General features: G+C 49.7%; 1 protein-coding gene across 2 annotated transcripts in view; it reads right to left on the bottom strand.

Moving 5' to 3' along the window:
- SEMA4D (semaphorin 4D) overlaps positions 1–13744 on the bottom strand; it is a 120389-nt gene extending 106645 nt beyond the window's left edge. For both annotated transcript variants that reach the window (XM_055427513.2, XM_055427511.2), the window contains exon 1: positions 13547–13744. The gene's annotated coding sequence lies outside the window, so the exon portion shown is untranslated. The remainder of the gene's footprint in view (positions 1–13546) is intronic.
- Positions 13745–14571: the final 827 nt, after the last annotated feature.

Raw genomic sequence — 14571 nt, 5'->3', positions numbered from 1 at the left:
CAAGGAAATCTGTGGAGTTACAGAGATTTTCTGTGTCTCGATCTGGTGATTGTCACATGACCATGTTTCAAAACTCATACAACAGGACATGAAAATGGGTGCATTTTGCTGAACGCGAATTGCCGCTGTTCAGTCGCTCAGTAGTGTCCAACTGTTTGCAACCACAAGGACTGCAGCACTCCAGGCCTCCCTGTCCTTCACCATCCCCTAGAGTTTGTTCAAACTCATGTCCATTGAGTCGGTGATGCCATCCAACCTCCTCATCCTCTGTCATCCGCTTCTCCTCCTGCCCTCAATCTTTCCCAGCATCAGGGTCTTTTCCTGTTCTCATCAGGTGGCCAAAGTATTGGAGCTTCAGCTTCAGCATCAGCCCTTGCAATGAATATTCAGGGTTGATTTCCTTAAGGATTGACTGCAAATTATCCCTCAGTAAATCTCACTTAAAAACAAACAACAACCTTTCAGAGAAGGAAGTCTATGCCATGTGGCCTGGCATTCCTTGCCTCCTGGCCAGCTGCTTTCCTGCCTATTCTTCACTGGCTCCAAAATCTGGCATGGACAGAATGCCCTCCCTGCAGGGCAGAATGACCTGCCCTGCAGGTCCACCCAGGGCCCACACCAAACTCAAAGCCCCATCAAGGCCATTGGCCTGGTGTTCTCCATACAGACCCTGTGTTGAGACAAGGGCCCTGTGTCCTTCTCCGCTCTTTCAGATCCTCCTTCTCCCCCTTCTGGGAGGCCTGCCCAGACCACCAGTAAGTAAAGATTATCCCTCCTTCCTCTGCGTCAAAGGTTCTCAATTCTGGCTGCACAAGAATTACCCAAACAGCTGTCAAAACCACACATCCACATTCTCCCTCCCATCCCAGGAGACTCTGTTGTAACTGGGCGGGTGTGGGGACAGACACGGGGGTTTTGTTCTGCTTCATTTTTTCAAGAATCCCAGGCTCAGAAATGAAAGAGGGAAAACCATGCAAATCCAGAGGCATTAAAATGATAATAGGGGAATATTATAAACAACTTTATGCCAACAACTTTGACAACTTAAGTGAAATGGTCAGATTCCTTGAAACACACAGATCACCAGGACTGACTCAAGAAGAAACAGAAAGGCTTCATAGCTCTATGTCAATGAACTGAATTCATAAAGAAAATCCAGGACAGCTTAACAATAAATTCTGTTAAATGTTTAAGGAAGAAACAATGCCAGTCCTACAAAAAGCTCTCAATAATAAATGAAGAGGAAACACTTCCCAAATTATTGTGTGGGGCCAACATTACCCTGATACAGAAACCAGACAGAGGGATTACAAGGAAAGATTACAATATCCCTCATCAATATAGTTCTAAATATTCTTAACAAAATTGTAGTAAATTGAATCCAGCAATACAGAAAAAGGATAATAATATCATGACCAACTGAAGTCTGTGTCAGGAATTAAATACTGTCTAACATTCAAAAATTAAATACTGAAATTCACCATATTTATCCAAAAAAAAGAGGAAAAACCATATGATCATCTCAACAGATACGGAAAAAGCATATAACAAAATTGAACATCCCCTAATGACAAAAACTCTCTGCAAACTAGAAAACTCCCTCAACCTCAAAACATGGATTTACATAAAATCTTCACCTAACATCATATTTAATGAAAAGATACTAAGTTCCTTCTTCCTAAGATTGGGAATAGGTGAGTGTCCATTGTCACAACTTCTGTTAAACACTGCACTGAACATCCTAGTCAATGGAATAAAGGGAAAAAAAGAAATAAAAAGCATTTAAATGGAAAAGACAGAAGTAAAATGGTTCCTATTTATAACTGTCAGGATTATCTTTGTGTAAAAATCATAAAGGACTACAAAAAAGCTACTGAAACAAATAAGTGAATTTAGAAAGGTCACAAGATAAACAATATAAAAATCAATAGCATTTCTATACAGCAGCAATTAGTTCAGTTCAGTCACTCAGTTGTGTGTGACTCTGCAACCCCTTGGACTGCAGCACGCCAGACTTCCCTGTCCATCACTAACTCCCGGAATTTGCTCAGACTCATGTCCTTCGAGTCGGTGATGCCATCCAACCATACAATATTCCAACAGTAGAAATAAACAAAGGAAAATTTAAAAACCCACTTGTAACATTCAAAATCATAAAATACTCACAAATAAATCTGATAAAACACATAAAAGACCTATATTGACTACTACAAATCACTGCTAAGAGAAATGAAGGAAGGTGAACACAGATGGAAAGACAGTCCATGATCACTGGCTAAGACTCAGTATTGTTAAAATGCCAATATTCCGCAAGTTGATCTAAGGAGTTAATGCAATCCCAGTCAAAATTCAAGCAGGCATCTTTGCAGAAACTGGCAAGCTGATTTTAAACTGATATGGAAATGCAAAGGATCTAGACTAGATAACACAGTTTTGAAAATGAAGCACAAGTGGAAGGTTCTCTACATGAATTCAAGAATTACTATCAAACAGTCATGAAGACAGGGTAGTTTTCAGGCCAATGGGGAACAAGCCAAATGGACTAGAACTGAGTCCTGAAACAAAGCCACACAGATTCTCAATTAGTCTTCAAACACGTGGGAACAACTGGGTATACGCACTCAAAACAATAAACCTCAATCCTAAACTCTTTCCAGTTAAAAGGTAACTCAAAATAGATAGTAAATAAATGCTAAGACCATAATGCCTTCAGAAGAAAATACAGGAGAAAATCTTTATAATGATGGGTGACACAAAGTTTCTTAAACAGGACTCAAAAAGCACAAACCACTAGCTAAAGACAGTTGATATCAGTTCAGTTCAGTTTAGTTCAGTCGCTCAGTCGTGTCCGACTCTTTGCGACCCCATGAATCACAGCACGCCAGGCCTCCCTGTCCATCACCAACTCCCGGAGTTCACTCAAACTCATGTCCACAGAGTCGGTGATGCCATCCAGCCATCTCATTCTCTGTCGTCCCCGTCTCCTCCGGCCCTCAATCCCTCCCAGCATCAGAGTCTTTTCCAGTGAGTCAACTCGTCGCATGAGGTGGCCAAAGTATTGGAGTTGATATAAATGGACTTAAAACTAAAAATGTCTGCCCTTTGAGTGATATCATTAATCAAATAGAAAGGTAAGTCACAGAGGAAAAAATATTTGCAATACAAATATCTAACAAAGAAACTGAATCCAGGATACGTAAAGAACTCTTTAAAACTCAAACATAAGAGATAAATAGCCCAATTAAAAAGTCAGCAGAAGATTTTAACAAAAACCTAAAAGAGCTAATAAATACAGGAAAAGATACTCAACTAGAACATCTATGGTAGAGTACAACTCCCACTAGAGTAACTAAATTTAAAAAGACTGACGACCGCAAGTGTTGGCAAGGATGTGAAATAACAGCTCCCACATTAGCAGCAGGGATGTGAAGCGATACAACCATTTTGGAAAACAGTTTGCCAGTTTCTTACAAAGTTAAAGATACCCTTACACACAACCTCACAATTCTACCGGTTAGGTAGTTACTCAAGAGAAATGAAAATGCATGTCCACTTTTAGATGTGCATACAAGTGAATACAGCATTTTTATATCCCCTTTTTTATAGCTGTAAAATACATATAACATAAAATTTACCAATTAAACCATTTTAAAGGATACGCAACCATCACCACTCTCCAGTTCCAGATCATTTTCATCACCTCCAAAGGAAACCCCATACATATTAAGCAGTCACTCCCATTCTCCCCTTCCCCAAGCCCTGGAAAGCACCAACCTGCTTTGTTTTGTCTCAATAGATCTGCCTATTCTGGAAATTTTGTATAAATGGAATCATACAATGCACCTTTGTGACTGTTTTTACTTAGTAAAATGTTTTTAAGGGTCATCCACGTTGTAGCACATGTCAGTACTTCATTTCTTTAACGGCTAAGTAATATTCCATTGCCTGGATGGACCACATTTATTTATTCATTTATCCACTGATAGGCATTTGAGTTGTTTCCCAAATTGTGAATTCTCGCTGCTATGAACAGTTGTGTACAAGTTTTTGTTGGAACATCTATTTTCAATTCTTTTGTGTATTTACCCATGAGTAGGACTGCTGGGTCACATGACATTTCTGTGTTTAACTTTTGGAAGAATCCCTAAATTATTTTCCAAGTTGCTGCACCATTTTACATTCTCAAAGTAATGTATAAAACTTACACCTTTTCCATATGCTCACCAACACTTACTATTTTCCTTTTTTTTTTTTTTTAATAAAAGTCATTCTGGTAAGAGGGAAGTAACATCTCACTGTGGTTTGGTCTTGCACTTCCCTAGTGACTAATGATGTTGAGCATCTTTTCATGTGCTTATTTGTCACTTGTCCATCTTCTCTGGAGAATACTTTGTTCATGTTTTAACTGGTTGTTCTTCCTTTTGTGCTGCGCTGTAGCTTGCGGCACTTTTATTCACAATAACCTCCAACAGGAAGCAATCCAAACATCCACCAGCAGGTGAATAAATCAATAAATCATGGCACACCCACGTGATGAAATAGGACTCAGCAATAAAAGACATAAAGTACAACACACTGCAAAACCCAAGAATCTCAAAGATGTGCCAAGGAAAAGAAGACAAGAAATCTACAATACATGCTTCCATTCTGAAACTCTTAACGAAACAGATCTTCTAATAGTCTAATCTCGACAGATCAGTGATTGCCTGGGTGGAGGGTTGAGTGCAAAGAGGCAACAAGGGGTTTGGGGAGAGTTCATAGGCTAAACAATCTCTGTTGCAACTGCTCAACTGCGATAGCAGCCGGACAGCAGCCAGGGACGGTAGGTGCATGAACTTGCAGCGTTCATCCACTGTTGGCCTCCATCACAATCACGGTAGCAGCTGCACAGCTGGATACCTTTGTCAATACTTACTGAACGGTGCCTTTTATTGTATGTAATTATACCTCAGTTGGCCACCTCATGCGACGAGTTGACTCACTGGAAAAGACTCTGATGCTGGGAAGGACTGGGGGCAGGAGGAGAAGGGGACGACAGAGAATGAGATGGCTGGATGGCATCACCGACTCGATGGACATGAGTTTGAGTGAACTCCGGGAGTTGGTGATGGACAGGGAGGTCTGGCGTGCTGTGATTCATGGGGTCGCAGAGTCGGACACGACTGAGCGACTGAACTGAACTGAAAGCTGGTTAAAGAAACATTGTTTCTACAGGTGAACATCCCAAGTCTAATGTGCATCCAGAGTGGGCCCACTGGCCCTGCCTCTCCTCTCCTGTCTGCCCTCCAGGGTGCACTACCCCCAAAGGCAAGCCCTGCTTGGCCCAAGCCTGGAAGTGAAAATGAAAGTCGCTCAGTCGAGTCTGACTCTTTGCAAACCCGTTGTCTGCCCATGGGATTCTTCAGGCACGAATACTGGAGTGGCTTGCCATTCCCTTCTCCAGGGAATCTTCCCCACGCAGGGACTGAATCTGGGTCTCCTGCATTGCAGGCAGATTCTTACTATCTAAGCTACAAGGGAAGCCTGCATAACTGTACACCTTTGTCAAAATTCACTAAACAGTAACCTTTTATTGTATGTAAATTATACCTCAATAAAACTGGTTAATGAAACATTGTTTCTACAGGCAAGCACCCTAAATCTAATGGGCATCCAGACAGAAGCTCTCCTGTCTGCCCCTCAGGGTACACCTCCCAAACACAGGCTGTGCTTAGCCCACTTTCACTTGGAAGTGAAAGTGCTGGTCACTCAGTCATGTCCAGCTCTGTGCGACCCCACTGACAGTAATCTGCCAGGCTCCTCTGTCCTGAATTCTTCAGGCAAGCATACTGGAGTGGGTTGCAATTCCCTTCTCCAGGGGGTCTTTCTGAACGAGAGATCCAACCCAGGTTTCCCGCCTTGCGGGCAGATTCTTTACTACAGAGCTTCTGGTTCAGGGGTCCTGGGGGTGGAGGTGAAAACCCGCACCTGCAGCCAGGTCTGGAAATACAATGCTGCCAGCACAGGGACCACGCCTGGAGACAGGCTCCCTCCCTCATTCACGTGGCGCTCAGTGGATGTGGAATCAAGGCAGTGTTAATCGGTAACACGCAGGCCCTCGCTAGTGACCGGTCCCTTTGTGTAGGGATGCCAGGCCAACATCAAGAGGGAAATGCTCACATCCTGGCTGCAAGGACACAGCCCCACTTTCGGCCTTGGTTTCTGGCCAGGCCCATCAGGCCAGCAGACGAGGCCCCCTTCACCCTTCTCCTGCCACAAAGATGTCCTCTCAGCCAGAAGGGCGTCCACTCCCGCCAGGGAGCCTGCCAAACTCACCTCTCCAGACTTCCTATGCTCACCACCCAAGAGTGCTTCATCGCCCCTGGGCACCCACTGCCATGCTCAGAGGTTCCGCTGTCACAAGCTGCCATAACCATTTTCTGCCCTCCTGACCCCTTCCCCTGTCTGAGGACCCCAGGGCCAATCAGAGGAGTGGCGCACCTAAGAGGCTAATGACAGTTTGCTTGCGGGGGAACAGTGGCCACTCGTCTGTCCCCTCCTTCTCCCCCACTGCAGGACATGGGCAAGGCCCCCACCCTACTTCCTTCACTCTTCCCCCTACTCCGTCTTTCCCATCAGGACCAAAACCTGAAACACAACCCCTTATGCCCATCGGCAATCCCCCCATCTCTCAGCCCCCTTTCCCAGAAAGATTCTCGAAAAAATTACCAACTCCTGATGTCCTGAGTTCCACTTCCCACCTTCTCTTGGCCCAACACTCCCACCCCTCTTGTCAGGACACCGGCAACCTCCGTGTTTCTAAGGTCAATTCTCCAAGGATAATTCTCATCCCTCACCTAGCTGGCTCCCGCGGCCAGACAGTCCTTTCTCCCCATGCACTCTCTTCCTATGGCCCTGGATGACCCAGACCCCTCTGGCTTTCTCCTGCCCTGATGACACTCGTTCTTGGTTCCTTGACCTTGGACCTCTCCTCTCCTCCATCCATTCAACTCTTCTGCCATCTTGTGCTGACTCAGCTTTAGAAATATCACTTTTGTGCTGGCAACAGCCAGACCCATACCGGACCCAGGCCACTCCCTCCAACTTCAGCCTTGCTTGCCCAACAAGCCCCTTACCACCTCCATGTGGACAGCAGTGGAGGTCGCAGGCACCACCCTCCCAAATCCCCAAAGCTGCTCTGCCCACAGAGACCCCATCTCAGGGTGACGCCCACTCCATCCCTCGGGTTGCCTGAGCCAAGAATCTCAGGGTCACCTTGGACTCCTCTACTGAGCCAACCATCCCATTGGCTCCATCTTCACAACACACCAGAATCCAGCCAGACCCACCACCTGCACGGGGCAGCTCCTCTGCTCCAGCCACACCTGCCCTCTGGCCTTGCTAAAGTGCGCCAGGACATCCCCCTAGTCACTCCTCACCTTCTCCATCAGCCCACCAGCCACCTGGTTTTGAATCTCAAACATTCCCAAAGTGAGCACCCGGACCCTACACTGGCTTTCTCCATGGCACTATGGCCCCAATGCATGACATTTGGATTTACTTCCTCTCCTTAGCCTTCCAGCATCCACTACTTGACCATAAGTGCCAAGTTGGCAGGGCCTTCTCTCTCTTGGTTTCTTGCCATAATTGGAGCTCAGTAAACATTTGCTGGAGGAAGTGGTGAGACTTCATGAAGTGGAGGTGAAAGGGGCCTTGCTAAGTTGCTTCAGTAGTGTCCAACTCTGCGTGACCCTATGGACTACAGCCTGCCAGCCTCCTCGGTTCATGGGATTCTCCAGGCAAGAACACTGGAGTGGGCTGCCATGCCCTCCTCCAGAGGATCTTCCCAACCCAGGGATTGAACCCGCATCTCTTATGTCTCCTGCATTGGCAGGTGGGTTCTTTACCACTAGTGCCACCTGAGTACCTAATTTCTTTGCCTCAAAAAAGATGAATGACAGGACCTCGCCTACAAAGGAAACAGACCTCCTGGGTGCCCCAAATGCTCTATTCAGCTCTATTCAGACAGGATCCCTAAGGCCTCTGGGAAGGACTGAGATGCAGAGAACACATTTGATCTCAATGGAAAAATGAGCTGTGCGCCTACAGTCTGTTCTGATAGCAGGCAGCTCAAAGCCATGCAGACGAGACCCCAGGCTCAGAGCACAGCTACCTCACTGCGGGCCTGGCTGTGGCCTCCCCACAAACATGGAAAATACTAGTAAACAACAACAACAAACAAAACTCCCAAACACATGGTGAGAACACATGGGGTCCGGCTGAGGCCCTTATTCAGAGTAGGCCTCCGGGAACGTAGTGTCCTTGCAAACAAAATCAAAAACATGCTTCAGAGCCAAACAACACCCAGATGCTAGATCAAAGCCGATTACATTCTGGTACTTAAGCAACTCAAATTTCTTGTAATAGGACAGGAAAATGGAGGGGGCGGGAAGCCCTGAGGATTCCAGGCAACTTGTACTTTTTTACTCTGTGGACTTAGCATTTTTATGGGTTTTGTTGTTGCTGCTGCTGTAGAGGAAAGTTACTTAACATATCCTCTACTAAATGAAAAAACAGCAACTGCTGATGAGTGGAACAGCCCCACAGTGGCAGGTCATCCAACTAGCAGTGGAAATCCATCCATGAAGGCTCTGAACTGTCACTGCTTTTGTTGCTGGGTCAAGTCCCATGGAAGGAAATGTGCTTCTCCACTTAGACCAGGACCATGGTGGGCCTGAGCCAAGGGTCTTCCCCATCCCATGGCTCAGGGTCAGCACGGTACCTCAGCTTACTGCCCAAACTGAGGAATGGCGTTGCTGTTAAAATTTCGGGGTCTGGGTCTCGTCCCCCCTATTGCTGAGGTCAGGGTACTGGTGTCTCTTTTTCATGGCCCTCTGAGCACAGGCTCAGAGCAACAATGGCTATGAATTCATTGACTGCCTCACCGAAGCCACATCAGGTTATTATGTTGTGTAGTAATACGAATTCCTACAAGTCAAATCCATTTCGAATAAATTTAGATTTATAAATTTAATACTTAGAACAGGCTATTCTAGGGACTTCCATGGTGGTCCAGTGGCTAAGACTCTGAACTCCCAATGCAGGCGGGGCCTGGGTATGATCCCAGTCAGGGAACTAGATTCCACATGCCAAAACTAAAGAACCTGAATACCACAACGAAGACTGAAGATCCCAAGTACCACAACTAAAAGCCCGTGCAGCCAAATAAATATTGCAAACACCCCAGGTTATTCTATTCCCTAAGGGCTTCCCTCGTGGCTCAGATGGTAAAGGATCCACCTGCAATGCGGGATCCCTGGGTTCAATCCCTGGATTGGGAAGATTCCCTGAAGGAGGGCATGGCAACCCACTCCAGTATTCTTGCCTGGAGAATCCTCATGGACAGAGGAGCCTGGTGGGCTATAGGCCATGGGGTCACAAAGAATCGGACATGGCTGAGCAACCAAGCACATTCCCTAATGGAGATCCCTTCTTACAAATACATTTTATCTTTAAAAAAACAATCCTACTGTAAAAGAAACAAACCACGTGGAAATAGGTGAGGGGGTAAAAGGATACATTCCCCTTCCTCCTTCCTTCCACCCCCTTCTCAACCATCTGCCAACACCCAAGCACACACAACTCACATGCACACATATATCCTTCCCTCCCATCCCGGTCACCAGCTGGACAGCCACTCTTGCTCGGAGCTGTGTCCTTAGAGTCTGGAGCAGCACCTGTCCTCCTCATCCGCCAAGGGTGCTCTGTCATCGTGTTTGACACACAGTGTGTGGCATTCCAGGTTCTTCCATACTTTATTACCTGTACATGTGTAAATGGGACCACTCTATACAGTCTATACTAAGGAGCAATGTTTTCACTTAGCTCATCAGCACTTCTTTTAAAGTAAACCTCAACTATTCCATGACCTGAAGGATCCTATGGCATTTGAGAGGAGGAAATGGGGTTCTTAGATTATTAACTATTTTATGATAAAGACTTTCAAAGACTAAAGATAAAGACTGAAGAGACTAACAAACCCTCAGGTACCATCATCCAGAGCTGATAACCATTCAACAATGGTCAAGGCTGCCCCTCCATTTCCCAACCATTCCCCACCCACGCTAATCTGAAACAGCTCTCAAACATGGCTCTCACTTCCTCTGCAGATCACTCCAGCATCTACAGCTACAGGGTAAAGACTGTGTGAACATAACCACCATCCTGTTGTTAAGGAATATAATTATCTTTTAAAATCATTGTTCACTCAACAAACGCCCAACTGTCTCTTTAAATACCATCATTTTTGAAAGGAGGGATTCTTTTCTCAAATGCTGGTTAACTACATTTCGTTCAAAGCTGCAATCCCAAGGAATACATAGAAGTGACCTGGGGAAGGGGTGCAGTCTCCACTTTCATAGAGAGCATCTGAGACTTTTAGACCAAATAAAGGACCCGGTCCTACTGGAGGATCACAGGGCATGCTGGAATGCAGCTATGGGGGAACGACTCCTGGGCTGCTGTGATGCCTGATCCAGGTACAATACCGCCAGATAAATGACCATGCACTCAGAAAGGGACAGGCAACTGAAAGTGAGCCACTCCAAGGAGCTGCGATGAGCCAATTTGCTTATCCCAAAGATCACCTTAATTGGTGCACTGAACAATGCCAGCCCAGCTCCAGGCAAGGCCCACTCACGTGCTATCTCCACTTGACTGAATCAGCAGATATTTCCTCCTAATAAATCTCTCGGAGAAGGCAATGGCACCCCATTCCAGTACTCTTGGCTGGAAAATCCCATGGGTGGAGGAGCCTGGTGGGCTGCAGTCCATGGGGTCGCGAAGAGTTGGACACGACTGAGTGACTTCACTTTCACTTTTCACTTTCATGCACTGGAGAAGGAAATGGCAACCCACTCCAGTGTTCTTGCCTGGAGAATCCCAGGGATGGGGGAGCCTAGTGGGCTGCCGTCTATGGGGTTGCACAGAGTCGGACATGACTGAAGCGACTTAGCAGCAGCACCAGTAGCAGCAGCAATAAATCTCCACTTCTCTCCATCACCTTCTGACAGCAGACAGGCTGCAACGGCCACGAGCGGTGCTGAGTCTCCAGTGCAGAGGAGCCTGCCTGACCGGCGCATTCTCGGGTGACGCCCTGAGACATGCCTGAATGGCCAAGGGCCCCAGAGGCTCAGGTGGAGCAGGGGACACTGCACCTGCTGAGCCCCACAAAGGACAGCAGTCTTTCTTCCCACAGCCACCCTCAACAGTCAGTTGATGACAAATTTATTTGTGTATTTTTACATGACGAGCTTCACCCCATGGCCACCCTGCAGGCCTGGATGGCTAACTTGGTCACTGTTGTCACTCCCAGAAGAGACTGGGGATGGGGGGCCGGGGGCACAGGGCCACTGGGACGCACTATCTGTCACATCACCTTCTCAGGAGTTCTTTTGAACGAACTGTTAGTATGAGGGGAAGGTCACTGTGAATTAAGGATCAGGAAGCCAATACACTTACGCAGCAGCAGGGGCCTAACCCAGGGACACTGGGGACGCCTGGTGGTGGGAGGGGACATGGGGCCCAGTTGCCAATCCAGGAGCCCCAGGCTTACCACACAAGGGATCAGGAAAAGGCTCCTGGCCACACCCATCCCCCCCCACCAGAAACAGAACCCAGAGGGAGGGGTGGGAGGCCTGAAACTGAACACGCTCAGTGTGGGAGAGGCAGGCTCTCTTTGGAAGCACAGAGGACCAATGAGAAAACCATTGATCTCTGCAACACATTATTGATTTCGCTATGTGCTGGCACCAGCAGATGATCCTCCCCCTCACTCAGAGCCAGCCATTAGCGTGCGCTCCCAAGACTGGCCTAGACATCCCTGCCTGGTGAGGGGGGAAGGCACTTGAGATGAAACCTGCCTTGGCTAACCCACAGGGACTGGATCACGAGTGAATGATGTCATTATGGTCATCTCCCTGCCCCCAGACCCACTGGACAGCTGTGCGGCGTGGCCCTGCACCCCACTCCTGAGCTCGGGTGGATGCACCATCTGCCAGGACCCCAAAGAAGGCTGTCAGAGCACCCCAGTTACCAGCAGAGGGGTAACACTGCATTTTCCAGCAGTCATAGGGAGCCAGTACCTCTCGAATGCCAGCTCACGGTCCTATAACACAGCTCAAGAGTAGACCAGGGTTGGGTTGCCTCTCAGTATTAGCGATTTGTTTTTCTTTCTTTATTTGGTTTACCCACTGTTCATAACACAAACTTTTTTTTTTTCTTTGCAATCTGAAGGTCTAGCCTCTTGGCCGGGAGAGTCTTTGTCCCCAGAAATGCCCCAGTGAATCCTTTCACCACCCCTCATCCCTGCAGGCTTTCCCCCTGGTAGGACTGGTTGCCTGGAGTACTCCGAGCAGGTCTGCTTTATTCTTCGTTATTCTTGCAGACGATGTGCACAGACACCAACAGTTCAAGTGACAATCGGGGCATTATCTCTGCCAGAATCCCGGCCCCAGCACTGGCTGAGGCAGCCTGTTTCTGGGACACAGTAAACATTCCCAAAATACAGCGCCCCGGCCGCCAGAAGGCAGGCCCCAGGCCTGGGGCAGGTATGAGGTGACAGGCTACCGATGTCACTTCACCCTTGGAAAGGAAACTTCCGCTCGGTGGCGCCTAGTGGATCTGAACAGACTCAGAATGGGGGGGCCAGACACTTGGCCACAGTCCCCAAGTCCTGGATGTGCTTAACATAAGTGGCGGTTTTCGAATCAAAAGGAGAACAACTTTGCATAGCAAACGCGCTCCAGAAAGCGGGGACCCTTGCCCTGGACCACAGGCCTCGTTTTTGGTGAACTGCCCACCTCCAGACGCCCACACACCCCTATCCCCAATACTAAATGAAATTAACGAAGGGGGCCACCACGACCCAACCCTCCTTTCCACCGTCTTCACGGGCCAAACCCCAGTGGATTCAGCCTCCTGCAGTTCACCAGGCGGCTGCAACAGGTGCAGCCCTGAGCTCAGGCTGCTGATTCTCCCTGGCTATTCTAGAATCACGCAGCCAAAACCCTAAAGGAAGCCGAGGCCTGCAACACTCAACTGCCAGGGCCCCGACCTGCCCCACCTGTCTGAGTGCGCGGCTCGTCGGGGTCTAGCGCCCGGGGGCCGCGGCCTCGCCGACAGAAATAGAAGCCGCGGGGCCGGGCCAGGCCTCAGTGGCCGGAATGGGGCGGGGGCCGGGCGGACAGGAGCCGCGGGTCAGGCAGAACACACCGCCCCCGCCCCGGGCCAGGGTCCGCCGCGCGCCCCGAGCCCCAAGCGTCGCCGAGCCACCTGCGCGCCGGGGCAGGGAGGCAGCCGAGGAGGCGGGGGTCCTGGGAGGGGACTCAGAGAGAGGTCTGGGGAGAAGTCAGGGGGCTCCGGGAAGGGGGCTCCGGGGAGGCCCCGGGGGTCCCGGGAGGAGCCAGGGGGCTTCAGGGCTGAGGCTCCGAGCGCCGATCGGGGGAGGGTCTCGCCGCCCCCGCGCACCTGCCCAGCCCGCGCCCGCCCTCTCCCCGCCAGCCCTTACCTGGCGCGGCGTGTGCTGGCCGCGCGGCCCCGCGGTGCCGGGCCAGGCGAGCGCGGGCGCAGGAATGGCGGCGGCGGCGGCGGCGGAGGCGGAGGCGACCGGCTCGGAGGCCCGGCGCTGAGGGGCGGCGCGGCCGGGCGACTCGGGGATGCTGCGGCGAGGGAGGGCGCGGAGGCCGGCGCGGGAGGGCGGGCGTGGGGCCGCGCGCAGGCCCCTCCTCCGCTCCCCGCCTCCCCTTCCCGCCGCCTCTCGCTTCCCTTCCCCCTCTCTCCTGCCTCCTCCTCCTCGCCGCCCGGCTCCCCGCCCTGCTTCTGATCCCCAACCCGCTCCGTCCCTCCCCTTTCTTCACCTTCCCGCACGCCTCCACTCCCTCCATCTCCACCCGCCCCTGCCGCCTTCCATATCCACTCTTTCCCTCTGACATCTCTCCCCACCTTCCAACTTTCCCCAAAGGCTAACCTCTGCCCTAGCCAGGCCTCTGCTGGGTCCAGCACACATTCTGATGACTGCGCAGTTACCCCCTCCTCACCACCTGCTAATGGAGCATTGCCCCTTCTGGGAGCCTGACCTGACCTCACCCTCTCGAGCCTCCACCCTCCAAATCTCCAAGGTTTTGCGAACTCCCAGGTTCTGATGCTGTTCTGCTGGGGACCTGACCTGCTCAATGGGTGGAAAAAGCATGTGGGCTCCGAGGACGCTTGCTCCTTTGCTTCTAAGCAAATCTAATTTGGATAAGAACATTTCAAACCAAGCCTTCTGCCCCTTCCCCAGGGTGAGGTGGATAGGTCCCAATCCAGGTTTTGCTGCACCCCTTCTGTTTGCCCCCATGCCAACTGTGCTAAGTGCTCACCATTTGATCGCCCCTGGTGACACACATTTGCATTAACCCACAGGTTTGAGAATTAGGTACTCTCCGAAGACTGCTCCAAATCCTCTGCCCCTGGAGGAAGAAGTGACAGGCCTGAGAAGGTGGTTGATCTGGCCAGTAGGCCTGCTGAGGGACGCTGTGCAGAGTAAGGGATGCA

Source organism: Moschus berezovskii, chromosome 7 (assembly GCF_049115385.1).
Source record: "Moschus berezovskii isolate FMDL1 chromosome 7, NW_MosBer_1.0, whole genome shotgun sequence".
Classification (NCBI taxonomy): Eukaryota; Metazoa; Chordata; class Mammalia; order Artiodactyla; family Moschidae; genus Moschus; species Moschus berezovskii.
This window is presented reverse-complemented; position numbering and strand designations above follow the sequence as displayed.